This window comes from Rattus norvegicus, chromosome 10 (assembly GCF_021556685.1).
Source record: "Rattus norvegicus strain SHRSP/BbbUtx chromosome 10, alternate assembly SHRSP_T2T, whole genome shotgun sequence".
NCBI classification, from domain to species: domain Eukaryota; kingdom Metazoa; phylum Chordata; class Mammalia; order Rodentia; family Muridae; genus Rattus; species Rattus norvegicus.
In genome coordinates this window covers 56,044,669-56,071,405 of record NC_141543.1, presented here as the reverse complement: position 1 = coordinate 56,071,405, position 26,737 = coordinate 56,044,669, and the positions used below count along the sequence as shown (strand labels likewise).

The 26,737-nt window shown below is 41.7% G+C and overlaps 1 long non-coding RNA gene across 5 annotated transcripts in view; it reads left to right on the top strand.

Annotated features, from left to right (window-relative positions):
• The window catches only part of LOC102554159 (uncharacterized), a 67,041-nt gene extending 40,979 nt beyond the window's left edge, over positions 1–26,062 (top strand). For 4 of the 5 annotated variants that reach the window (XR_015631727.1, XR_015631725.1, XR_015631728.1 and 1 more), the window contains one exon: positions 19,510–24,114. This is a non-coding gene — a long non-coding RNA (uncharacterized LOC102554159). Of the gene's footprint in view, positions 1–19,509; positions 24,115–24,968 lie in introns of those variants that run through there. The other variant, XR_015631726.1, reaches the window with a different exon arrangement.
• Positions 26,063–26,737: the final 675 nt, after the last annotated feature.

The window sequence follows — 26,737 nt, the reverse complement described above, 5'->3', positions numbered from 1 at the left end:
AATTCAAGGCCCATACCTAAACATAGTAAGAGCCATATACAGCAAACTAGTTGCTAACATTAAACTAAATGGAGAGAAACTTGAAGCAATCCCATTAAAATCAGGGACTAGACAAGGCTGCCCACTCTCTCCCTACTTATTCAATATAGTTCTTGAAGTTCTAGCCAGAGCAATCAGAAAACAAAAGGAGGTCAAGGGGATACAGATTGGAAAAGAAGAAGTCAAAATATCACTATTTGCAGATGATATGATAGTATATTTAAGTGATCCCAAAAGTTCCACCAGAGAACTACTAAAGCTGATAAACAACTTCAGCAAAGTGGCTGGGTATAAAATTAACTCAAATAAATCAGTAGCCTTCCTCTACACGAAAGAGAAACAATCCGAGAAAGAAATTAGGGAAACGACACCCTTCATAATAGACCCAAATAATATAAAGTACCTCGGTGTGACTTTAACCAAGCAAGTAAAAGGTTTGTACAAGAAGAACTTCAAGACTCTGAAGAAAGAAATTGAAGAAGTCCTCAGAAGATGGAAAGATCTCCCATGCTCATGGATTGGCAGGATTAATATAGTAAAAATGGCCATTTTTACCAAAAGCAATCTACAGATTCAATGCAATCCCCATCAAAATACCAATCCAATTCTTCAAAGATTTAGACAGAACAATTTGCAAATTCATCTGGAATAACAAAAAACCCAGGATAGCTAAAGCTATCCTCAACAATGAAAGGACTTCAGGGGGAATCACTATCCCTGAACTCAAGCAGTATTACAGAGCAATAGTGATAAAAACTGCATGGTATTGGTACAGAGACAGACAGATAGACCAATGGAATAGAATTGAAGACCCAGAAATGAACCCACACACATATGGTCACTTGATTTTTGACAAAGGAGCCAAAACCATGAAATGGAAAAAAGATAGCATTTTCAGCAAATGGTGCTGGTTCAACTGGAGGTCAACATGTAGAAGAATGCAGATCGATCCATGATTATCACCCTGTACAAAGCTTAAGTCCAAGTGGATCAAGGACCTCCACATCAAACCAGATATACTCAAACTAATAGAAGAAAAACTAGGGAAGCATCTGGAACACATGGGCACTGGAGAAAAGCTCCTGAACAAAACACCAATGGCTTATGCTCTAAGATCAAGAATCGACAAATGGGATCTCATAAAACTGCAAAGCTTCTGTAAGGCAAAGGACACTGTGGTTAGGACAAAACGGCAACCAACAGATTGGGAAAAGATCTTTACCAATCCTACAACAGATAGAGGCCTTATATCCAAAGTATACAAAGAACTCAAGAAGTTAGACCGCAGGGAGACAAATAACCCTTTTAAAAAATGGGGTTCAGAGCTAAACAAAGAATTCCCAGCTGAGGAATGCCGAATGGCTGAGAAACACCTAAAGAAATGTTCAACATCTTTAGTCATAAGGGAAATGCAAATCAAAACAACCCTGAGATTTCACCTCACACCAGTGAGAATGGCTAAGATCAAAAGCTCAGGTGACAGCAGATGCTGGCGAGGATGCGGAGAAAGAGGAACACTCCTCCATTGTTGGTGGGATTGCAGACTGGTACAACCATTCTGGAAATCAGTCTGGAGGTTCCTTAGAAAATTGGACACTGAACTGCCTGAGGATCCACCTATACCTCTCTTGGGCATATACCCAAAAGATGCCCCAACATATAAAAAAGACACGTGCTCCACTATGTTAATCGCAGCCTTATTTATAATAGCCAGAAGCTGGAAAGAACCCAGATGCCCTTCAACAGAGGAATGGATACAGAAAATGTGGTACATCTACACAATGGAATATTACTCAGCTATCAAGAACAATGACTTTATGAAATTCGTAGGCAAATGGTCGGAACTGGAAAATATCATCCTGAGTGAGGTAACCCAATCACAGAAAAACACACATGGTATGCACTCATTGATAAGTGGCTATTAGCCCAAATGCTTGAATTACCCTAGATGCCTAGAACAAATGAAACTCAAGACAGATGATCAAAATGTGAATGCTTCACTCCTTCTTTAAAAGGGGAACAAGAATACCCTTGGCAGGGTATAGAGAGGCAAAGATTAAAACAGACACAGAAGGAACACCCATTCAGAGCCTGCCCCACATGTGGCTCATACATATACAGCCACCCAATTAGACAAGATGGATGAAGCAAAGAAGTGCAGGCCTACAGGAGCCGGATGTAGATCGCTCCTGAGAGACACAGTCAGAATACAGCAAATACAGAGGCGAATGCCAGCAGCAAACCGCTGAACTGAGAATAGGACCCCTGTTGAAGGAATCAGAGAAAGAACTGGAAGAGCTTGAAGGGGTTCGAGACCCCATATGAATGACAATGCCAAGCAACCAGAGCTTCCAGGGACTAAGCCACTACCTAAAGACTATACATGGACTGACCCTGGACTCTGACCTCATAGGTAGCAATGAATATCCTAGTAAGAGCACCAGTGGAAGGGGAAGCCCTGGGTCCTGCTAAGACTGAACCCCCAGTGAACTAGATTGTTGGCAGGAGGGTTCAAGGGGGGGAGGATGGGGAGGGGAACACCCATAAAGAAGGGGAGGGGGGAGGGGGGAGGGGGATGTTTGCCCGGAAACCGGGAAAGGGAATAACACTCGAAATGTATATAAGAAATACTCAAGTTAATAATAATAATAAAAAAAAAGTAAACTCCTCGGCTGAGTGAAGCAGTTATCCCTAGGGACCACAAGATCTCCTTTGTTTTGTCTTTTTGGTGCTGTTATTAGTTCTGATTGTCAAGAACTGAGCAGAGCAGGAGGCGGACATCCCCAGACAAGCACAAGTTATCCCCTCTTCAATTAGGCCACAGGCACCGGATGGCCAGCAATGTTTGATCTGGTGGATCCACTGGATATTGCAGAGCTGGGAGCCCTCCAGAAGCCCCACAGAGGCAAAGCACAGTCTCTCTGCATCTCAGCAGCTAAGAAGCTTTACAGAGAATTTTCTAGGGAAAGGGTCTGTTGATTATAATGTTAACTGAGCGCAAGAGGAAATTCCTCACTGTGAGTCAGAAGCAGCAGGAACAACTGGCAGCTTGGTGTTTGGGTATTGGAACCACCCTGAACGGAGTAATGCAATAATGGTTTTCTACAATGCTTAGGGTGAAAAAGAGAGAGAGAGAGACAAGATTATAAGTATCTTCTAAGAATGAGAACAAACAAACAAAGTGACAAAGTCGTTTTAAAAAGCCACCCAGTTAGTACTGCTGAAATCAGAACTAAGTCACTGAAATAGGAAATGAAAATGGCTGTAGAGTTGTAAGCCACATTATACGTCGGGTGTCAAAAAAGCAAAAAGCAGTAGTGATGACCAAATGAGTCAAAATAAAAAGAAGATAAAAATAAGAAGGGTAGAAAGAGAAAAGGAGGAAGGGAGAGAGGACAGAGGAGGAGGAGGAAGGGTGCGGGAGAGGAAAGAAGAAAGAGATAAAGGGGAAATTTCTCCTTTCCTCTGAAATATTATTGGGTAAGTGAATTTGGGTGGACCAAGCCACAGGGACTCCATAGAACACATAAACCAGTGGCTGCACATAGCGAAAGGTGTTTGTTCATATAACCATAGCATGCTTGGTGTGCGGACAGCTCCCCTCAAAGCCCCATCATTCTGGCTGCCTCTCCTTTGGGACTTTGTATCTCCCAGTTCTTAGTACAGCAACGAGCTTCTGCAAAGAAGAAGACAGTGTGGAGAGTATTCTGCTTTTGCTTCTTGGTGCAAAAATGGCACTTGCCATTTAGCCTTAGTCAGGAATGTTGCAAGGGAAGCTGGGAAGTGTCTGTAGGTCCCAAGTGGCCTCCATGGCTGAACGTAGTCTGTGTAGCAGTGGAGTATGGGGATGTGGAGTGGCTAACAGCAAGTTGTCTTTGCTTCAGCAGCAGCAGGCATACATGAAGAGGCATGATAAGTGTGGCTGCTTTTGAAATAAGCATTTAAATTAGTGTGCACCATACACTCAGCAAAACAAGTCATCCGAGTAAGGAAGTACCCAAGCAAACACCAGCACTCGGATTAAGAAATACAATATTGCCAGCGACTGAGGAACCAGAAACCATCTTGTCTTTCTAACAACTATTCCAGAAATTCTGCTCAAAAGATAACTACCAACCTCCCCTCTTATTTTTCACTCTTGTGATAAACAACACGACCAAGAGTAATATAGAGAAGGAAAGGTTTAGTTTGGCTTGTGGTTCCAGAAGGATAAGAGTCCATCATGGTGCGGAGCACGGTAGCCAGCATGACGGCAGGAGCAGAAAGCAAGATGGCCACGTTTTGTCACACAGGAAGCTGAGGAAAATGAACTCCAAGTGGAGGACAACCACTACCTGGTGTATTTCCTCCAGCAAGGCTGCATGCCCTTAAGGTTCCATAAACTCTCCAAACAGTGCCACCAACCAGGGACCGAGTGTTCAATGAAGTGAGCCTATTGTGGAGAGTTCTCAATCAAACTACCTCACCCCACTCAAAACATCACATACTGGTTTCATGGGGGAAAGAGGAACCTATAACTGCTGAAGGCAGTGCAAATTGGTGCAATCCCTGTAAAAGTCAGTATGGAGGTTTCTGCAGAAAGCTAAATGCAAAATGTAAAACATATGACCCAGGCTTCCCACGTCTGGCTGCAAGGCAAAAGGAATTGAATTCAGCACCACATGGAGATATTCAAACACCCACATCTATTGCCGTGTTATTTAAAATAATCAAGACACAGAGCCTGCCTGTCCATAATCAGATCAACAGGTAAAGAAAATGCCCAGTGCAGTTTTACTCAGCCATAAAAAAGAGTGAGATTATGTCATTTACGGGACAGTGGCTGCAACTGGAAATCGTCACATTTAGTGAAATGAAACAAGTATTACTTTTTTCTTTGTACAGAGTATCTGTACTTAATGAAACTGTGAGCAGGTTATTAAGTGGGAAGACAAGAAGAGAGAAAGACAAAAGACCACATTTTTTCACATGCAAGGTCTCTATGCTACACACACACATACACATGCACACACACACACACACACACACACTCACAAACACATACAAGACAGGGAGAGAGGGGGAGGGGAGGGGAGAGGGAGGAGGAGAGGGAGAGGGAGAGGGAGAGGGAGAGGGAGAGGGAGAGGGAGAGGGAGAGGGAGAGGGAGAGAGTAGATTGGGTAGAGGGAGATAGTGTAGGAGGGCAAAGGCTGGGGCAGTAAGAACCAGAGCAAGATGCAATGCTATATTTGTATAAAATGTCATGATGAAACCCATTATTTTGTATGCTAATGAAAAAACAATAAAGAAAGACAAAGCCCCAAAGGTTTGTTTAAGTATGACTGACAGGATTAATATGACAAAGAATAAAATCAAAAGATGATCTGGGCAGGCTGTGTACATCTGAGTTTTATCTTATAAATTTTTAGTAAGCCGTAAAGCAGATGAAGGCAATGTGACAGTTGTTCTCAACAAACTTTCTCATGCTTTCCTTTCTTGACAGTTTGTTGTTTGTACTCCACATTTATCTTTTTAAAACAAAAAGAATATACTGTGCCTCCTCATGGTCAGCTAGCACTGTGCTCTCTGTGTGTGTCTCTTTGGCACATACCTCATTTTAATTATCAACTGTTATGTGACAATATCACTACAGATTTAGTGGCCTAAAAGAACATGCATTCCTAGTGTTTCACTAGGAAGTCAAAATGGCCTCCAACTCTTTGCAGGTTCTGTAAGGATAACACCAGTTTCTTGTTATGTGAGATTTTAAACAATTCCCCTGCCTTCTTAAAGATGGAGAAGGGAGAGGGGGGGCACAGAGAGATAGATGGTGATGATAGATAAGTAGATAGATAGATAGATAGATAGATAGATAGTAGACAGACAGACAGATAGATAGATGATAGATTATAGATGATAGAGATAATAGATAGATGAGAGATAGATAAGTAGATAGTAGATGATAGACATAGGGGTGTGTGTGTATGTGTGTATGTGTGTGTGTGTGTGTCTGAGAGAGAGAGAGAGAGAGAGAGAGAGACAGAGACAGAGACAGAGACAGAGAGAGAGAGAGAGAGGAGGGGGGATATAGATGACTAACCAGGCATCGTGGTTCACCCTGTACATGTAAGACTGATGAAGAAGGTTTGTCATAAGTCCCAGGTTATTCCAGGGGTACAAAAGTAAAAGTCTGATGAAATAGCAGTTGGGGGCCCATACTGCTAAAGCTGATCCCTGAGTTCAGACTCTGCAACCTGGACCCCACATACTGAAAAGAAACTGTCCTTTGTACTCTGAATACACCATGCAGGAACACATATGTGTGCAAATAAGTAAATGTAATAATTCTTTTCAAAGGAAAAAAAGATGATGGGGACCATGTTTACATAATAATGTGTATGCAATAGCAAGGGTCCTGCCACCTTTGCTATATTCTTTTCACTGAAAGCAAACCACAAGCCATGCTATGTTTTAGTCAACTAGGGAATATACATGCAATTGTAGTCCTATGTATAAGCAAACTGAGAAAATTATCCCCATAGATTGTGACATTGTACCCATTATAATGTTATAGGGGCAATGTTGGTATAAATAACCCTATTGAATTGGAGATCTTACAAAAGTACAGCACATGCAATTTTGTATTTCAGTATTTAATACTAAAACTAAGTGGACATATTGCCATTATGTATTTAAATATATTATGTTTTAATTAAATCTTAGGGTCAAGATCAAAATATAACAAAATCTGTGATTTAATTTGGGTTCAATTTAAGGGATGCACCAACCCACTTTTCATGAAGCATGCAAATGTTACACTGACAGAAGTTCGTAATCCAGTACTGAGTCTCTTGATCCTGCCATGTAGCCACATGGAAGCTCCAAGTAGTCACATGGGCCTCCACCATGCAGCACTGTGGGTGTCCCTCTTATGTTCCCATGATGAAATCTGTGATCTCAGAATGTATTTCTGCCTGAGTTTCTTCCCTTTGTCGTACCCAGTTTACTCAGCCTCACTGGTAGAATAGCCTTTTATTTCCCACTTCTCTTCAAGGCTATTCTTGCCACATAGAAGGTGTTTCTGCAGCACACAGTTCTCTATGTGCCCTCCCTTTGACCTTTGACCATTGTCCCATAACAGTAGTGACCGTCCTCCACTGTCACTCTTCCTGACCACATTGACCGGATGTGGCCTTTTATTTATTCTTGTGAATTCTAGAATATGGTTAGTAATTTTCACAAAACCTTGCTGGAGTTTTACTGAGATGACAGTAAGTCTTTAATAAGAACTGAATCTTTATACTTGTGAGTCTTCTAATTTGCTAGTGTGGTATGCCCTTTTTTTTTTTTTAAAGTTACTTTGGTTTCAATGTTTTATAGTGTTTCAAAGGTTTTACAAATTTATCAGTAGTTAAACAAGTTCAACAATCAAATCAGTATTTGATTATTAGGATTTTCATATGCTATTGTAAACATTTATTTAAAGCTTATGTTCTAATTGGTACCAGTGTAAGGAAATACATTCAATTTTAATATAATAGCCTTGTGTGTATCAACTTTGAAGCATTTTTAGTTACTATCTGTAAAAAAAAAGCCTGTAGATTCTTCTAGCTTTTCAAATACAACATTCTTCTAGCTTTTCAAATACAACATCATGAGCAATTTCTTTTTCTTTCTTTTTTTTTTTTTTTGGAGCTGAGGACTGAACCCAGGGCCTTGCGCTTTCTAGGCAAGCGCTCTACCACTGAGCTAAATCCCCAACCCCACAATTTCTTTTTCTTAATGTTTGGCCTCTTTCTTATTATTGAAAGAGCTGGTCAGCAGGGCATTTACAACACATTTGTCTCATTTGTGTTCTGAATATCAGTTTTCAGTGTCTTGCCACAGAGCATGACACTTGCTGAAGGATTTGATGGACAGCCTTTGTTGGACTAAGAAAACTCCTCTATGTCAGGTTTGACAAGTGTTCTCTTTTTTTAAAACCATGAAGGGAAGTTGAGTTTTATATGTGAAAAATTCTACATCAGTTGAGTTAATCATGTAATTTTATAATGCTAATGATGTTATTTACATGAATTATTTTCTGATGTTAAGCCAACTTTGTATTTCTGAAATGGTCTCTACTTGGTTGGGTATTATTCCTTTTTTTAAATCTCCGTTTACTTATTTTTCCCTGATGTTTTATCTAAGCTACCGTGTCTGTTTATAGGAGTTTTAGGAGGAAAAACTCCAGCTTGAGGAGTTTCTATAAACAAGGCTGAGCCATTGTCTCACTGAGACATTAAAGAGACAGTAATTATAATGCAGAGAATGGAGATTGAGCCAATGTGACACACTGGGAAGAGGAACCCCAAAAGGGGTCTATGATCTCCAAGTCTGTCTATCTGTCTTTGATATTAGCTGGGACTGATATGGACTATAGGTCTAAACAGAGGAAGAGTTGGGGGTCCGTCATCATTGTGAGTCTGGTTGACCATTGTCTCCATCCTGGCTTTGTAGGTGCTTCCCAGATGTTACTGTTGTCTGGGAACAGTCTGACTCTCATGAGGTGACCACTCAGGCTTCAGAGGCCAGGTGGTTGCCTCCATCCAATCAGAGGTCTGTCCTTGGAGGCTTGTCATTGTTTCAGAGTAGTTTCAGTTGCTTGACACAGAGATCTTTATTGAGCAGAACCATAGCTCCTGGAACCCACTGTAACTTCAGGGGAATGGTACAGGAGGAAGAAAAGCTAAAGGGACAGAAAAACACAGTGGGGCCAGTGACTGGTGCCACCTCTGTGTCTGTGTTCCTAAAAGGTCTCACTCTAGAGTCTTTCTAGCATCATTTTCATTTGCAGTACTATGGTGGGCTTACAGAATAAGTAAGTCTCCATTTCCTGGAGGGACTTGTGAAGTTCGTTCAATTTCACTTCCTTATATTTGAAAACCTTAAGTACTGACCTCATCTAGGGCCTGGAGTCTCATCTTTGCTACAAGATGAGAGATTTTTATGTGCAGAAGACCTGCAATGCTTTAGATTAGCAGTTCTAAACCTATGGGTCTCATTTCCTTTGGGGTCCGAAGGACCATTTCACAGGAGTCACCGAACACTATCTGCATATTGGATATCTGCATTACAATCCATAACAGTGGCAAAATTACAGTGATGAAGTACCAACATGAGGAATTATATTAAAGGAGCACAGTGTTAAGAAGGTTGAGAACCACTGCTCTAGATGCTGAGTACATCCTAAGGCTGGTTACTAGCAGGTTTTCTCTAGACCTTCCCTTTTGTCTTGACTTTCACATGTAATGGCTTACAGGCCATATAACACCTTTTCTATGGGTCCTCATCCTCTGTTTTCATCTTAACCACTCCCACTCTTCACCTTCCTTGAGGTTATTTTGTTGCTCTATCGCTAGCATTGTAAGGTGGTGGATAGCTTTTCACCTTCATTTCTTTCAAACGAGGATTTAGAGCCAGAGGTAACATGGTGGGGTAGGCTCTCCATGCTTGACACTCCCTTCAAATGCTTGCATCTCTCTGGGATTTATTCTTACTCAGTTTGACTGGTCTTTCTTGGCCATGCTCAAATCATACAAGGAATGATGACTATAGAGTCAGGAATTTTATCATTTCCAGATAAGGCTCAAGGGAGGGCCTTAATATTTTTCCATTTGAAGCAGCCAGATTTTGTATATTTTTAAAAGTTTTTTTTTATTAGCTTGTGATAATTCTACACAATAATGGATTTTATTATGACATTCTGTACTCAGTAGTATAGGGATGTTTCAGTCAAGGATGGTTGGCATGTAGCCTGGTGGTCCCCTGAAGATTACATTCCCCTAGTGATTTTGCAGCCATCTTATCCTGTGGAAGCACTCTACAGTGTCTAAGCAATGCTTAAATCACTCCATGACACCACCGTCAGAATGTGTTCCCGTTGCAAGGACACACGAGTGTCATCTCCTTTGCAGACTTAACAGACATCATGAGCTCTGGAGCATCCCCCTTGTACAAGCACATTGTGGCTTGTGACTTTGCTCTTTGTGACTTGGATTGCTTCTCTATGAGACAGCAATGGCAACAGGGAGACATTTAAGGCCCAGTGTGGCGGTACATATTTGTCATCCCAACACAACAAAGTTGGGCAGAATAGTCTCAAGTTCAAGGCTAGGGGAGTTGTATAGTGAGATCCTAAATAGAAACAAACAAAAGAACAAACAAACACAAATCAAACTTCAAAAACCACCAACCAAACTAGAAACTCAACTAAACGCCTCACCACCAAAGAGAGGCAAGCAAATAGCAGCATTTTATGTCTCCCCTAAGCCTTTATGCTAAGTGATGGTGATGTATGCAGAATCCTGTGGTTGGTGGTGTTGTCAGCATGAGCAAGAGAAGGAAATGACCCTGGTTACAGTTCACAGGGAACCAGCTTGCTTTCTCAGCTCTCTGTTGTTAGATGTGAGACAGTAACAATCTAATCTGAGATATTCTAATGAAGCATTAGCATATGGTAATTTCCTGAGAGACTTATCTATGTCTTTGTCTTTGTCACTTCATATCTCAGCTGTGTAAACCAAGGCACATTTTCTATTTTTTAAGATTCTTTGATGATTTCATAAATGTGTCCAATGTATTCTGATAATTTTTCCTACCTATGACCTCTTCCCATCCTCCTCCTAATCCTACTGGATCACTTTCCAACATATCCTTCTCCTGTTTTCCTGTCTTGTTATGTGCATGACTGAATTTAATTATAATTGCTTGCACACACATGATTTTCTCCTTCCCTTTCTTCTTCTTCCTCCCCCTTCTTCCCTCTTCCTCCTCCCTCCTCCTTTTCTTCTTATGAAGCATGGGCAATTTTCCAGAAACTACATCAACTGAAGAAAAATGACTCTCCCTGCAACCATTAACTACCAATTGCTCCTCTGCTGGTGACTGGTCCTCGTGATAGAATCTTATCTAGGTCTTATGTAGGTAATAATGCTCTAAGTTTATGACGACGGCTATGTTATTCCCAGGGATAGCATTTCATAGCACTTCCTTCCCATTGTTCACTTTTTACATTCTTTCTGCCCTCCAGTTCTGCAATCTTTCCTGAACCTTAAGGGAGGGGGTGTGATAAAGATGTTTTGCTAGTGGAAGATCATTCACTTGTCATCTCAACATTTTAATAAGTTAGGAATCTCTCTCTATAAACTGTTGTCTACAGCAAACAGAAGCTTCTCTGACCAAGGCTGAGAACAGTGTTAATCTATGGTATAAACATAGATATTGGGAAGATAGTTTTATCCCATGAACTTTTAGCATATTAACAGGAGTGGGTTCCTTCTTAGGGCCTATGACCTCCCTATCCTTGAACTTTTGACCAGGTGTACAGTAGTAAGCACGAAGTCTCCTGTGAAGCAGGGTTCCAATCTAACTAGAAAGTGGTTTGTTATTTCTATAACAACTATGCCACTGCTTGACCAGTAGATGCTTTGTTCTCAGCGCTTGGTACTGCGGCTCCCAGGGTTCACAGCTGAGCTACATTTTGAGGACTCTTCTTCTTCAGCATCAGATTAACACATTCCAGGACTATGAAAACCAGTCCATGGGGAGGAGGCTTCCAGCTCGGTTTGAGCTGGATTTCTCTGCCCTGCAACCAGAATCAATGTCTTCAGCAACTGGGTTTCAAATATATGTACGTATATATGTATATATAATATATATTATTTTTATTCATGTGTATGCATCTGTTTGAATGTATGTCACCTGTGTGCAGATGCCTAGAGCAGCCAGAAGAGGCCACTGGGTCTCCTGCAATCCAAGTTTCAGGTGTTTGTGAGCTGCCTAACTTGGCTGGTGAGACCTGAATGCAGGTCCTCTGCAGGCATAGCATGTGTTTTTAACCATTTTCCCTCTCCGGTCCCTTTTACTATTTCATTTTTATGGTCAACAGGGGACAATGGCAATTGTCTATGTGGTTTGGTGGGGAGAGGGAAGTTTAGCTCCTCCTTGACCAACAATTCGTATGGAGGTCTCTCATGCCTGGCAAGTGGAATTTCATTTAATAACTTATCCTAGCTGGGAGCAGCATTATCCATCCATACAGAGTACCTCTCATCAAGATTCGTTTTTTATTTATATATTTTTAATTAGCCTACAAAAGAATAGTTTTCTGCATGGCTTTATCAGACATCTTTCCTTGTGGTTAGTTCCCCAAACCCCTCCCCCTTGCCCATGCTCTCGACCTCATGTAAGTCCTCCTGCCCCTGGCATCCTCCCTGTAACTCTGTCATCCTATGTGTCCAGGACCCACCCATCTTGTAAGACTTCTCTCCACCCTGTCGCCCCTTTGGAGCTTTATAGCCAACTGAAGCAAATTATTAACAGCCTTTATTATCTAATGTGCCATTCTTTCTTTGTAAAATATTTTATGTTTTAAATCACAGTTTGTGGAACAATAAATTTTAGAAAGACACCTCAGTATGGTGTTTACCAATGCGATTAGCAAACCTGCATCAGATCTAACAGTTATTTTGTGTGCATGTCTTTCCCTGACAATCGTGCATGTATCCTTTCTATTTACCCAAACTTCTCCTCATGACCTATAAAATATAGAACAAGTGGTGTCTTCCCCCTAGTGCTTCAAAAAATTCACCAAGAAGATGCATTTTCTATTCTTGATGTTTGGAGCGGATTAAAAATATATATATATATATCAGAGGCTGCAGAAATGGCTCAGATGAGAGATGGCTAATCGTACAGAGGACTTGGGTTCAGTTCCCAGAACCCACATGGCAGTAGTTCCAGGTCCAGTGCCCTTTCTTGGTTACTGCCAGTATTACACAAATATGATACATGTAAAGTCGTACAAGTACATGCACGCACACATGCGTGAGCACACACACACACACACACACAAAGCAAAAAATAAAGAAATTAAAAGCCAAAATTAAAATAATAAAAACAAAACAATAAAATTTATGGTAGAGACAAGTCTTATGTTTCCAAACCATGCTGATATTTTAAAAAATAAATATAAAACCACTGGTAAATAAGTAAAAATGTCACACACCCAAAGCTAAGTAGATTCAAAGTCTATAACTTAACAAATTTATACACGGTTATAATTGACATTCAAAATGGAAACTGCGAAGCTTCGCATTGTATTTTGCACGTTCAGTATTGAATATATTCCTGTACCTACCCCCTACCCAAACCAAAACTCCACGAAGAATTAAAGCTACACAGACAATTAGCTTCAAATCATTTTTTATAACGTTTATCCATCGCTTTTGTTCACTTGTTCCCCAACCTTTAGCATTTAGCCCTCTTGTTCTCTTTTCTACAGGTTAACACTGTACCCTTATGTGCACTTGTTCACACACATACATGTGTTGTTATCTAGATCCACATATAAGTAAGAACATGCAGTTTATCCTTTTATAGATGTGTGACCTCGCTTAATAATATACACCCCGAGGCCATGGTCTTATAAATATGACTTAATAGTGATAAATCTGCCTGTAGACGTCATCTTCCTTCAGAATTGGTGAATCAGAGAACAAACACAAAATACGCTTTAAACATATGTCACCAAACTTACGCAGTTATGGTCACATACGTTCCTATCAAAAGGTTTCTTCTCCACAAATAAAGATGCTAAGATAAATTCAGAATCCTGAGAATGAAATAACCTAAGTAATGAAAAATGACAAAGTAACACAGTGGACTGTAGGCATAAACCATAGTCACTGAGAAAATTCAACACACAACTTTAAACTTCTATGGAAAAGATAATATGTTTTCATTTATTATTGCTACTTTACTAATGTTATGAGAGGCACCAGCTTGTGATTAGACTTGGGGTGTGTCCTGTTCCCCTGAACACCTCTTTGGGACTCTGACTTTATTTACTGAGGGCTGACAAAACCTTATAAATTTGGATGTCACTTTAAGATACTGATATAGTATCTTAATCAGTTAATATAGTAGTATGCTATAAATAGTATATATAATTAGGCTACTGATAAGTTAAAGTATCACTTTAAGATACTGATATAGTATTAACATTTTGAATTACAACATACAAAAATGTGGTGGATTGATGAGAATGGCTCTCATGGGCTCAGAGATGCAAATGATTGGTCCTCTGTGCAACTGTTCGGGAAGATTAGGAGATGTGGCCTTGTTGGAGGAGTGTGCCACTGGGGGAGAGCTTTGTGGTTTGGGTTTCAAAAACTAATGTCATTCGTCATTCTCATTCCCAGCTAGTGATCTCTCTCTCTCTGTCTCTGTCTCTTTCCGTCTCTGTCTCTCTGCATCTGTTTATCTCTGTCTTTCTGTCTCCATCTCTCTCTGTCTCTCTCTGTCTCTCTGTCTCCCTCTGTCTCTGTCTTTCTCTCAGTGTGTTAGAGAGCTAGTGATCTCTCTCTCTGCCTCTCTTTGTCTCTATCTCTCTGTCTCTCTCTCTCCTTGACTCTCTCTCTCTTAGTGTGTGTCTTTGTCTCTCTGCCTCTCTCTGTCTCTGTCTCTGTCTCTGTGTCTCTTTCTGTCTGTCTGTCTTTCCATCTCATTGCTTTGTGGTTGCTATCTAAATGTGTAAGCCCTTAACTAACACCTCCATACCATGCCTACCTAGCTGCTGCCATGCTCCCTGCCATAACAGTTAATGACTAATCCTCTAACACTGTGAGCTCACTATCAATTCTCTTTAATAGTTGCCTTGGTGATGATGTCCGTACAGAGCAATAGAAAAGTCACTTAAGAAAAAGAATAAATGCAGTGTTCTGATAATAATTTTCCTGAGGTATCCTGTCTGTCAGGTTGTGTTGTGGCAGATACATTTTTCACCATATTTGTGTGTACATGTGTATGTGCAGAGGTGCACACACATGAACACACGCACATTCACTGAACTGGAGATGATGAGAGGTCTGATTTTGCAGATGCCAGATTATGGCTTGCTGTGTCATGGAGTGGTGAGCGGCAGTGCTGAGTGCCTGCCGGATGTGTTCAGTGCCCCAGCGTATTCAGTTAGGAGATCACTGTGAATAACTCGGCACTTCCACTAAGGGACCTGGCCTGGAGAGACAAGCTTACCATCAGTCTTCGTCTTGCTCCCTAGCTGTCAAAGACTGTGCAGCCGTCCCTCCAGGGGGATTTAGTGAGCCTGGCTGTGAATACGTATGTTCCTGTATGCCCAACTATTCCCTCTGTGAATGGTCCAGTCAAATCTCAAAACCAAAATGCAAACAAGGAATCTAGGAATACCCCAGTAGGACGCCAATGTTAGGAGAAGAGAAACAGATTTAAAAAAAAAATGTAATGCGGCCAGTTTGTGGTCTCCTTTTATTACCTAAAGATTTATCACATTCACTGTATAGTTAAATCTCTACATCTGTGGGGCACAAGTGTTTTATGTTTCCAACATTTATGGTTTGACATCGGAAACATCTGTGCAGGCCCAGTATACAACATCTGGAAGGCATTTCTGAGCTTTTATGACATGCGGAGTGATCTTTGTTTTGGAACAAGTGTGTGGTTTTCTCCAGTAGCTCTTCCTTCTGGCTGTGTCCTTCTAATTGGCATCTCGCTGGAGGACTGAAAGAAGCCTGGCTTCCTGGCCTCCCCCTAGGCGTAAGGACATGCTCTGTAGGAGTCTTCCCTGAGCTGAGAATCAGAGGGACAAGATGCTGACAAGGGTTTAGCTGCTTTCCATCAGGATATGCTGATTCCAGGAAGCAGGCTCAGAGAAAAGAAGGGCCTGGAACTATCCAGCCAGAGCTCTCCTAGATGCTTTCTTCAGATTAAGTCATTGGCCGCAGAGTGAACATCGTCGCCCCATTTAACATGGAGGAAACGGGGTCTGCGAGCAGTTAGTTCCCTCCAGGTTACCCAGCTAATCAGTGAAAGGCTTGAAATGTTGATGTTTTAACTGAATCATCAAATATAATATTGAAACTTACCGCGTTGGTCCTAAGTGAAGGCGGCTGTTTAGCATTCTGTAAATGTCTGCTAGCACTTACTCAGTGTTGGGAATTCTTCTGGGTGCTGTGCTGGATACAAAAACAAAACCTCCATCCTTGTGAGCACCTTAATGTAATGGATTATGTGATACAAGAGTGTGACAAACACAGGCAATAGAATTGCACACTCCTCTCATACAACGGAGTAACAACGAATACATGTCGTATGATCAGTGGGAAGTTGGCAAAACAGCTAGTGTGGGCTCAGGAATGCCAAGGAAGGATTTATTTTAGTTTGGGATTCCCTAAATTGATCCTGAAAGCAGGACTTGGAATGGCCACTTTATCTAGCAAGTGATCCCAAAGATGCAGAACCCCAGGTGGAAAGAGTGACCCAAGGTAAGGAAAAGGCCACTGAAGAGCTGCTTAGGGCCTGGTGTTTGGCTCAGTGATAGAGCCCTTGGCCGCCATTTCAGTTGCCTTTCTCAATGCTGTGACGAAATGACTTACAAAAGGCAACTTTAAGGAGGAGGGAAGGGTTTGCTTTGGTTCACAGTTTAAGGAGAGATGCAGCACGTTAGTGCACAGAAGACAGTGGTAGGAACATGAGTGAGAGGAACCTTAGTGCTTAGCTCTTTGCTTCCTCTCTTACTCAGTTCACCGTCCATCCCTGCCCTCCTCAGGTAAACTTCCGGGACGGACGCTAGAGCCCTGTGGCCTAGGTGATCCTAAATCCGATCACGTAAACAGTAAAGATCAACCACTGTGCTGAGTGAGCACAAGGCCCCGAGACCCAAACCCTCGCACTGGAAAGAAGCAGACAGAATTATCCTCTGAAACAATGAGGTTCTAAGGACTTTACCTCCGAGGACATGCTCCTCCTGAGGAGTGTGGAGCATGCATGGCAGGAGCCGCTACCGATGCCACTAAAGCACGCTGTTCTGCAGCAGACAGACAGGCACCTTGTGGTACAAACAGCTAGCAGATATGCTTTTGACTATGCACCGACAACCTTTGTATGTTCAGCCCATTTTCGTCTCCAGTTTCCCACCTACAACTCGGAAGAAACTTATGACCAGGAATCAATCAAGAAGGAATAAATAGAGACGTAATGATTTTGCCAACAAGTTGTTGTTAATAGTTCTGTCAATCTTTTATATGCACATACTTAAAGACATGGATTTTATGGAGTGAAAATGTCAATAACAGTGTACAAAGCTTCCTGAGACCACATTAAAATGATCAATATGAATATACCTATTTGAAATAGATGAATATGAAGAGACCTTTAGAAGGAGTCACCCAACATCTTTTATGTGGTTAATGAGTGTTGGAGTCATGGTGGCTTAACTATCCTTTTCTTTTCGTTCTTACTGGTTGTCTAAGTTTTATATGCTGACCATAAATTGCTTTTGTAACAGGACAAAGGAAAATACTATTTTAATTTTAAGGGAAAGCATTGTCCCATCTTCTCAGAGAAAACTCCCAGCGTGGGAGTGGAAACCTCAGTCACATGCACAGCTGATACCTGTGGATTCTAGATCTCTGAGGAAACATTTTGTATTCTCACGCGACTGTATCTGCACTTCCAAAACTCAGGGCGAATGGTCTCCTGAAGGGTGTACATGCTGGTTGGTATGTCTGTCTCAGAGACAATATCATGATGGTTTGGTTGCTGAAATGCCTAAGCTTGTAAAATAGTTTACCATATCTGGAAACAGACGAATATTTGAAATGAAGACATTAAAAACATCTGACTTCAACGATCATCACAAATACAGATATTTTCATCCTTTGATTTTTTTCTTTGTCTTTTGTTCCTTTCTTTTCTTTTTTCAAGATAGAGTTTCTCTGTGTAGCCATCACTTGTCCTGGAACTCACTCTGTAAACCAAGGTGGTCTTGACCTCAGAGATCTGCTCTGATTAAATGCTCAGATTAAAGGCGGCGTCATCACGATCCAGCTAAAAACGTTTGATGTTTTGGCTAGTTGGTTCCATTCTCACCATAGTGGACATTTGATCTCAAGGTGCTTGCCTTGTGCTGGCCATTTTGACAGCATCACTACCTCAGTGATTCCCAAGCTTCCCTTGTCTACAGGCGTCCTTCATGACTGCATGTGTGTACCATTTATATTCTTACTTAGACTTTGCTTTGCCTTAAAAAGACTCTTTGTAGACACGGAAGAACCTCCTTAACCCAACTCTAAGTAATAATATCAAAGATAAAACTGAATTAAATTACAAGTCATAATTCTTAGGTACACATTAAAATAAGTACACATCTATCAAAATAGAAAATGTTTGTCCACGAGTCTCTGAAAAGTCATCTTTCACATTTGTACTGAGCTTTGGGAACACATTGCTCCAGGTTGTCAGCGTCCAAAGAGACAGGCATTTCTGGGCGCTTCTGCAGGCTTGCTAAGCTGGACGGAGATGGGGAAGGCACTTGAAAACGTTTGGCCTGGCCCATTCTCAGCACAGGCAAACCCTAACCTCTGCCAAAGATTTATTTGTAAGTCAGTCTAGTGGGGCAAGAACACATTATATGTTAAATGGGTTTTTTATGAGCTGGTGGGAGAAGGTGGTCACCACATACAAAGTAAACTTTTATGGGCCTTCTCTGAGGATTCTAGATGTCACCACAGACAGGGTTTCTGTGTTTAGTTTGGCCAAGGAGGATCCACCCGTGCCTGACACCTGGTAGTTAGTGGTGGATATTTCTCGAATTTAATTGAGTAAAACCCATTTAAAATATTTTAATTATCTTGGAGATTTCAGAAAGAGAATGGTTCTTATTTGAAACTGAAAAGGAATTCAGAAGCCACATTGAGACTTGGGCCAGGAAGTAAAAGAAAACAGCAAGGAAGCTGTTAAAAGAATATTAGATCTCTGTTGGAGGGATCATATCCTGCCCCCTAAGAGCTTATACTATTTAACATGGGTATACACGCTGTAGCATGCAGTCCGAGGGTCTATGGACCATTTGTAGCCTGAGACAGTAATCTCCATGTTGTCTTGTGGATTCACATCCTATAGACTCTATCATTAAAACTGACTTAAAATTTCATCTGGGAAATTCTTCATTTGGGAGGCTCATTCCTTTTCTGAGCTGCATTTGGTTGCTTTTCCTTCTTGCTGGGACCCAAACCATACAATGAAAAAGTTTAGCTACTACTATTTGCAAAGAATTTTCATGGTGGTACAATGAGCCATGCCTAACTCACTTTGCTGTTTATCCTGGGAAAGTACCGGACAAGAGTTCACATCAGCGTAGCATATACAAATGGTCTTAGGAACGTTCAAAGATGAGTCAAGTCAGTGAAAAATATTTACAAACAGTTTGTTTATGCATTGGCTACTTGTGGGGGAGGGGGTAGAACATGGGACTGATAGTGGCTAGATTCACAGCACAGCCCTTGTAAATTACTACACTTCCATACAGATATATGGATTAATGATTATTACTGTTTAGCTGTTCATACGGCCACTCCTCCTATCTGTCGGTTACTTATTAACCAATTTTCTGTTTTTGGTGCACACCCGTTTTAGGTTTGGAATTCTAGTCCCAGGGTACTTCATCCCACTGAATCTGTATTGCACTGTGACCTGCTTTGACTAGGAAGAAATGATGCAGATCTAGTCCTTATCTGTGTCTACAGAAATCCTGGCATCTTTTATTTTGTGTCTGAGAAGGCCATTACCATCGAAGAAGTTCTGCTACCTTCGGATCATTATGCAAGGAGAAGCCAACGCCAGCCACGCAGAGTTCGTGTGGACAAAGACGGTGGCCCTCAGCCAGCAGAGCTGGGTAGTCACAGCTGTCAGCTAGCACTAAACTCCAGCCACGGGAGTGGGGTCATCTTAAAAGTGGATCCTATTGCCTCACTCAAGCCTCCTCTGGGGATGCCACATGGAACCCGATAAAATGTGTGCTGGATTGCTGGTGTGTCAAAACAAACAGATACAAAATAGGAGACTCACATTTATTCTCTAATATAGAGGCCGGATGTCTGAAACCGAGGTCTTATGGGTCAGTGCCAGCATCCCTTCGAAGGCTCTAGCAGGACAATGACCTTGTAGCTTCCAATTCCTCACAGCCCCATCTACTCCCTTGGCTTCGGGGAGCAAGCTCCAATCTTTGTCTCCATTTTTTACACGGCTCTTTTCCCTCTAGCTGTGGCCCAAACTTCTTCCTACAAGGATGCTGGTCATTGGACCAGGGCCCACCATAATGACTTCATCAGAACATTATTACATCTACAAAGACCTTATTTCCAAATAAAGTCACACTTACCAATCCCGAGAGTTAGGATTTCAACATTTCCCTTTGGGGGGTGGGTGGGAGGGTAGAGACACAATTCTATCCGTAACAAACTGTCCACATTGAGCCTTGCTGCGATTGAAGAACTGGGCAGCAATAAACAGCCTGATGATTTTAGGCACCGAGTTTTGGATTACTGTCTTGTACAGCAGGAAGAAGCAGGACACTAACTTGCAGCCTTTTGATGCCTTCCTTGGCAGTAGCATCTCATTCTTAAATTGCACATCCTTCTGTCAGCTTTCTCTTCCTTCCTGTTGTATAGATCATTGTGATTTCCAACCATGTCTATTTTCCCCCAATCCCAAGCAAAATTGTATAGGGGCTAGGATCATTTCTTCCATTCCAAATAAGATTATTCACTATGATGATTTCCAAGTCCTGTTTTCTGTATTCTCTGGTGATGGTGTTCTCTCTCTCTCTCTCTCTCTCTCTCTCTCTCTCTCTCTCTATCTCTGGTGTATGCTTGATCCTATTATATATTACAATGGTTCTTGTCCTGTAGGTAGAGACCCCTTTGGGTGGTTGAATTTGAATGACCTTTTGAAAAGAATCAACTAAGATCAACAGAAAAAAATAGATATTTACATTATGATTCATAAAAGCAGCAAAATAACAGTTGTGGAGGAGCACTCAAATAATTTTATGGTTGGGTCACCACAACATGAGGAACTCTGTTAAAGGGTCACAGCATCAGAAAGTTTGAGAACCACTGCTCTATAGATATGCAACTTCTGGAAATCTCTCCTTTCCCTCTCGGTCTTTGCTGCCTCCTTCTGAACAGAGGTCTGAAGGTCTGACACATTCTCCTGTTCTACAACCTAAGTCTCTGGTTCATGGCAGACTTTATTACCTCACTGATATGTGCTGTGGACTGTGACCTGGGCTGTTTTTATAAGAAAAGAGGATTCGTGTCTTAACAGTTGTGTCCCCATCATCATTATCAATCCATACTTTCTTAATTGTGGGAGAGATTGCAAAAGATGACATACTAGGGTAAGGAAAAACTGGGAGGATGCTACTAAAATGTATTTTCTATTCCATAGTAGTTCTGATTTTGTGTTGTGTGACCAAAATACCTTCAAGAACAACTTGAAGGGAAGAAGATTCCTCCTGACTCATGGTTTCAGGGATGTTGGTCCATCATGGCACAGATGATGTAGCAGACGTGGCAGTTTATGCTGGGTAGGAAGCAAGGAGAGCAATAACAAAAGGAGCAGGAGTAATATGCTTCCAAGTACCTGCCCTTCAGTGGCCTCTCGCTTTCAACAAGGTCCACCTCCCAAAGTGTCCACTACATTGTGGAGTAGCCAGCTACGGTGGTTCCTACTGAAACCATGAGCCTGTAAAGGCATTTTACATTCATGTGAGAATTTTCTCCCTGGGGTGTGGGGCTGGAAGGCGACCAGGCGACTAGGCAATTTATACTTCCCAACCTTCTAAGATACCAAACAATGAACCCAATTTTAATTCCACCAATGTTGACCCTAGGAACCAATGAGTTTGTTAGGCTTGAAAACAGAGTACGGCTGAGGGATCACTAGGAGCCTGGGTGACACTAAAACACTGCACTGAAGTCTGCCAACGTGGATGGCAGCTTTGCTATGGTGGTGGGTGGAGCCCCTTTCTGGATTCTCCCCTCCCCTGTATCCCCGAGCCTCTCCCCGAGCCCCTAATGCTATGTGAAAGTGGGGTAGAGTTGTATACAAAGGACTGTGAGAAGTACTAGATATTCAGGCGCAGGTCCAGTGGCCGTCATGTTCTTCCTCCTATGAATGAGCATCAACAGTCAACAAGCCCAGCCGTGACGATGCTTGCAAGCAGAAAGAGCTGCTCTTACGAAGATGGCAGCTGTTCTGTTTAGGGGCGACTGCTGTACAATATCCAAACCCTAACAAACCCCAAGGTTCCTGCATGCTTGTGCATCCATGTGAGGGCAAAGTCCCTCGCTAGTTTTGAGTATTGTGCCCTTCCCACATTTCTGTCTTCTCACATGCTCTTTTCCTTCAAGATCTTTGCCAATAAATGCCATCTTTTATCCCTGCTCTTCAACCCTCTCAAGCTCTCTTCCCTTCCTTGGCACTGTTGATATTATTGCATAAACTCCAACACACACACACACACACACACACACACACACGGTGCACACGGAAGTAGGCTCTGGGGCCCCCACCCTTTATCTGATTCAGGATAACAGCTCTTTGGCTTTAAGACATTAACAGTTGATTCTAGAAAACAGCAGTTAGGTGCCTTGCGTGTATATTATAGAAGGGGCAATGTTCCAAGAGTTCAGAGTAGACAACTCTCTCATGCAAATAAACAGTTTGTTATACCTAGCAGCATTTGATCAATGCATCAGTGAAAGAACAAACTGGGATATGAGTTTTCAAAAAAGTATGTATTCATTCACAGCTTACAATATTTAAACCCGAACAAAACCCAACTTCCTTGCATGCTTGTACATCTGTATCATAGCAAAGACCACTGATTATCCTGAATACTGTGTCCTTCCCACATTTCTATCTTCTGACATGATCTTTTGTGTGTATATTATCATATACTCCAAAATTTGAGGTCAGGGGAACTGTTATCAGCTGGCACTGAGACTGGGGTGCTTGAGGTGTTTAAATTTTAGATGAAGTCTCTAGCTCAGGCTGGCCTTGAACTCCTCATGTAGATTAGAATGACCTGGAACTTCATGGTAGTCTCCTGTCTCTATCTCCAGAATGCTGGGATTATAGGCACTTGCCCCCAGGCCATTCCACTGTAGTGCTGGGGTTCTAACTCAGGCCTCCTGAATACCAAGGAGGCTCTCTACATACCACTCTGCATCCCTGGCCCCTGAGATTGAATTATAAAGAAAAGCACTCACTCATTGATTTGTTTATTTCTTCAGCAGAAATGGACTGGTCTAGAACTCGAAAGGCTCATATTGCTACAAAAGTAGTTGATATCCGAAATTTGATCCCTAGAAACCTCATTCAAGGCTTTTGTGTAAAGCTTTAGTTCTAAAAGTTTTCTTACGATATCACGGGTAAGGTAGTGGAGTCTGGGATTTCTCAAGGAGCTCACCAGACAGTTGGCCGTTCCCCACACCCAAAAGTTTCTTGTGTGTTTTGAACTGGTAACGACGAGGTCAAGAACCATCAATCAAAATTCTCAATTAGTTCTCAAGTTTTCCTAAAAGGCTGAGATAATTAAGAAATATAACACATGACCAAGGAGGATCTTCCAAGACTAAGAAGGGAAGATGATGTTGTAGCATTGGGTATGCCTGCCTCTGGGCTATTCTCAGATGGGTTAGCCAATGCCACATCCAGCTTTATCCAACAGGGTGCCAAGGGAAAGAATGTCAAGATGGCCTGTAGTTAATTTAGCACTCTGCTTGTAACTATTCATGTAAGAGAAATTTGCCTGTAGGAAGAAAAAAGAAAATATCACTTGTCCTGGAGCCAATCCCCACTCCTACCCAAAACAAAGATTGATGGAACAACTTTGGATTCCAGTCTAAGAGCAGGATACCTTATCAACTAGCAAGGCTACCAACTGGCTGGCTGCTAGAAAGCACTCTCATGTTCACTTCTGTTCCTTGGGTGTGTTGTGTATGCACATATACATATACATGTATATTATGTACATATATGACTATATGTATATATTAGGGGATGGAGGCAGATGGCACAGAGAATAACTGAAGACAATAATGTTTCCAGTGACAGTGATGTAAGCACATTACCATGTAGTGAGTAGGAAATGAGTTTGGGCTTTAAAGTTAAGAGATGTGTTAAATATACCATGGCCTTTTGAGGAGAGCATTAAAGACTTACTAATTTTAGTTATGTATATGTGTATATCTCTTTCATTATGTGGTGTGTGTGTGTGTGTGTGTTTGTGTGTGTTTCCCCAGTTAATTATAGGTCTGAAAGGAAAGAGACTAACCTCCCCCAGAGAAAGAGAATTCTGCTAGTGAGTCCCTTGAACTCTTGAAGCTCAGCATTAAGCTACTTCCTGGGTCTCTGGCTCCACAGCTCACCTCTATCCAATTTAGACATTCGAGCTTCCTGCACTGCAGGGAACAATTGTTCTTTAAAGGATTTTCTATGAGGGCAGATGCTGTTGGCTGTCTCTTTAGTTACCTGATATATCTAAGAGGATCACACATGGGAACAAATTGACCGGGTTAAGCCTTTAAATCAATTTCTGGGTTCTGTCCTGAACTTTAGGTTAAGGACTGAAGTGGAAACTGTTTCGAGGAGACAACTTAATAATTCAGGCAAAGGTTAACAGGGTCAATGCCCAGCTAGTAGCAGGGAGGCAATGAGAAACTGTAGGTTTTCAGTCTTTGCAGGTAAAGTCATCTGCATTTACTGTTGGAGACACTGGCAATTTTGTTGCAATTTATTATGGGGATTTAGGGCTTTGTCAAATCAAATGTGAAGTTAGTGATTTATTTGTTTGGGGGCACGGGCAGAAAAACCACAGCAAGCCTTAAGAGACACAGGCACAAAATGAAAGGCTTGCTCCCTGGAGAATTCTGGCACCAACCAAACAATTCAGACACTTTCAAACATGCTGAAATAAGCAAGAAACAAAACACACTTTGATAGAAAATTTATTTCCAAACTATATGTATCTTAAGTGTAACTGAATCCAGCTGTTTCTCTTTCCTTGGCTTCTCTTCTCTCCCCAGCTTTGATGAGGCACTGACAGAGGCAGAGCATGTCAAGTTCGGAGCTCCCCCAGCGGGGACAAACTGTTTTGTTATTCGCAAGGACTCTGACCTCAGAAGGGCCGGAGGTTTTCTTCTATAAATCATCACCCAGACATCCAAGGGCTGCTGTGTTTGGCACGGACCCGCTGCCCAATTACATCAAGGCCAAAGTCAGGCGTGCATAAGGAAAACTAAGGCTCAAGGTGAAAGATACAGCTCGCGCTGCCCCTCAGCTGTCTCTTCGCCTGAGGCGTGCAGCTTTAGCAAATGCTCGCTACCGCAGGCTCCTCTACCTTGTGGTCATTTCCTCCCACAACCTGATGCACCTGGCTCAAGCCCTCCGTGTTTTCTTTGGGCTTTGCAAAAATGAAACTTTGCATTTTCTCGAAATATATTTGAAAGTTAGCCATAACTTCCCCTCTCATTGGTCCCTTAGAAAGTACTGTGGTCTGAATGTTTATGTGTCTCGCAAATCTACCTGTTGAAATATTCACCACCCCAAGGTGCTGGTTTTAGGAGGTAGGGCCTTTGGGGTGTACTGAGGTCATAAGGATGGATCAGGAAGGGCCTGGCGTCCTTACCAAAGAGAATCCTCAGGCTTTAAAAAAAAATTACCAAGAGAACGTTCAAGCTGCCTGCGTGTGAGGTCAGAGAAGAAAGCTGTCTAAGGAAGGCAGTCCTCACCAGGAAACCATCTGTTGGCTCTTAAATCTAGCTTTTTCTAGCCCCAGAACCAGGAGAGATGCATTTCCATCATTATTCTATATGGTGCCCTACCTACAGTGTTTTCTATAGCTTCTCAGACTAGTGCAACTAGTTACTGTGAAGACCTGCTTTAGCCAGTAACTAGTACATCCGTAAGCATCTTGTCCTTCCATTTCCACGACCCAGGCTCCAAATACTGGAACATAAGAACAGGCCCACAGCTACCTGGATTCCTCTCTTAAGTCTAAATGTCAGCATAGAACCTTGTTCTGTTAATATCTCTTTTTAATTTGTCATTTGCTAGACTATGAGCATTTGATGTTCAATAAAGACCTTTAACGGAGAGATGAAATTCAAAGGTATAAAAATAACTTTGCTATTGTGTTCCTAAACCAGATTGCATCCCCAAATTTCTAATAAAAGACATCACTATATCCCTAGATCTCCATTGCCACCCCCATGCCTTAACCTCAGCAATCCAGTCCCAGAGGGTTAGTAAGCCTTTCAAGCACTCCTTAGATTCCTGTCTTCATTACTTCTGGTACTAACTTGAGGTATTTTTCATGTGTTAATTACTTCTGGTACTAACTTGAGGTATTTTTCATGTGTTAATTACTAAAGCAGCAATTTCATTCTTCCTTCCTGACTAAAGGCAAAGCCTATGCACGTTTAGTTTGTGATTGTACACTTTCATACTCTAAGTATACAGTCTTTCTACTTCCCATATGTACAAACATCTCTCTCTCTCTCTCTCTCTCTCTCTCTCTCTCTCTCTCTCACACACACACACACACACACACACACACACACACATGTACACACTCATATCTACATATGTCAATACGGAGGCATGTGTGCTAGATAGTTCAATGTCAACTTAATACAAACTAAACTCATTTGAGAGGAGGAAATCTTAATTAAGAAAATGTTTCCATAAGACAGGGCTGTAAGCTTGCGCCTGTTAGGCATTTTCTTAGTCAGATTGATGGGGGAGAGCTCAGCTCATTGTGGGTGGGGCCTTGTCTGGAGTTCAATAAGACAGC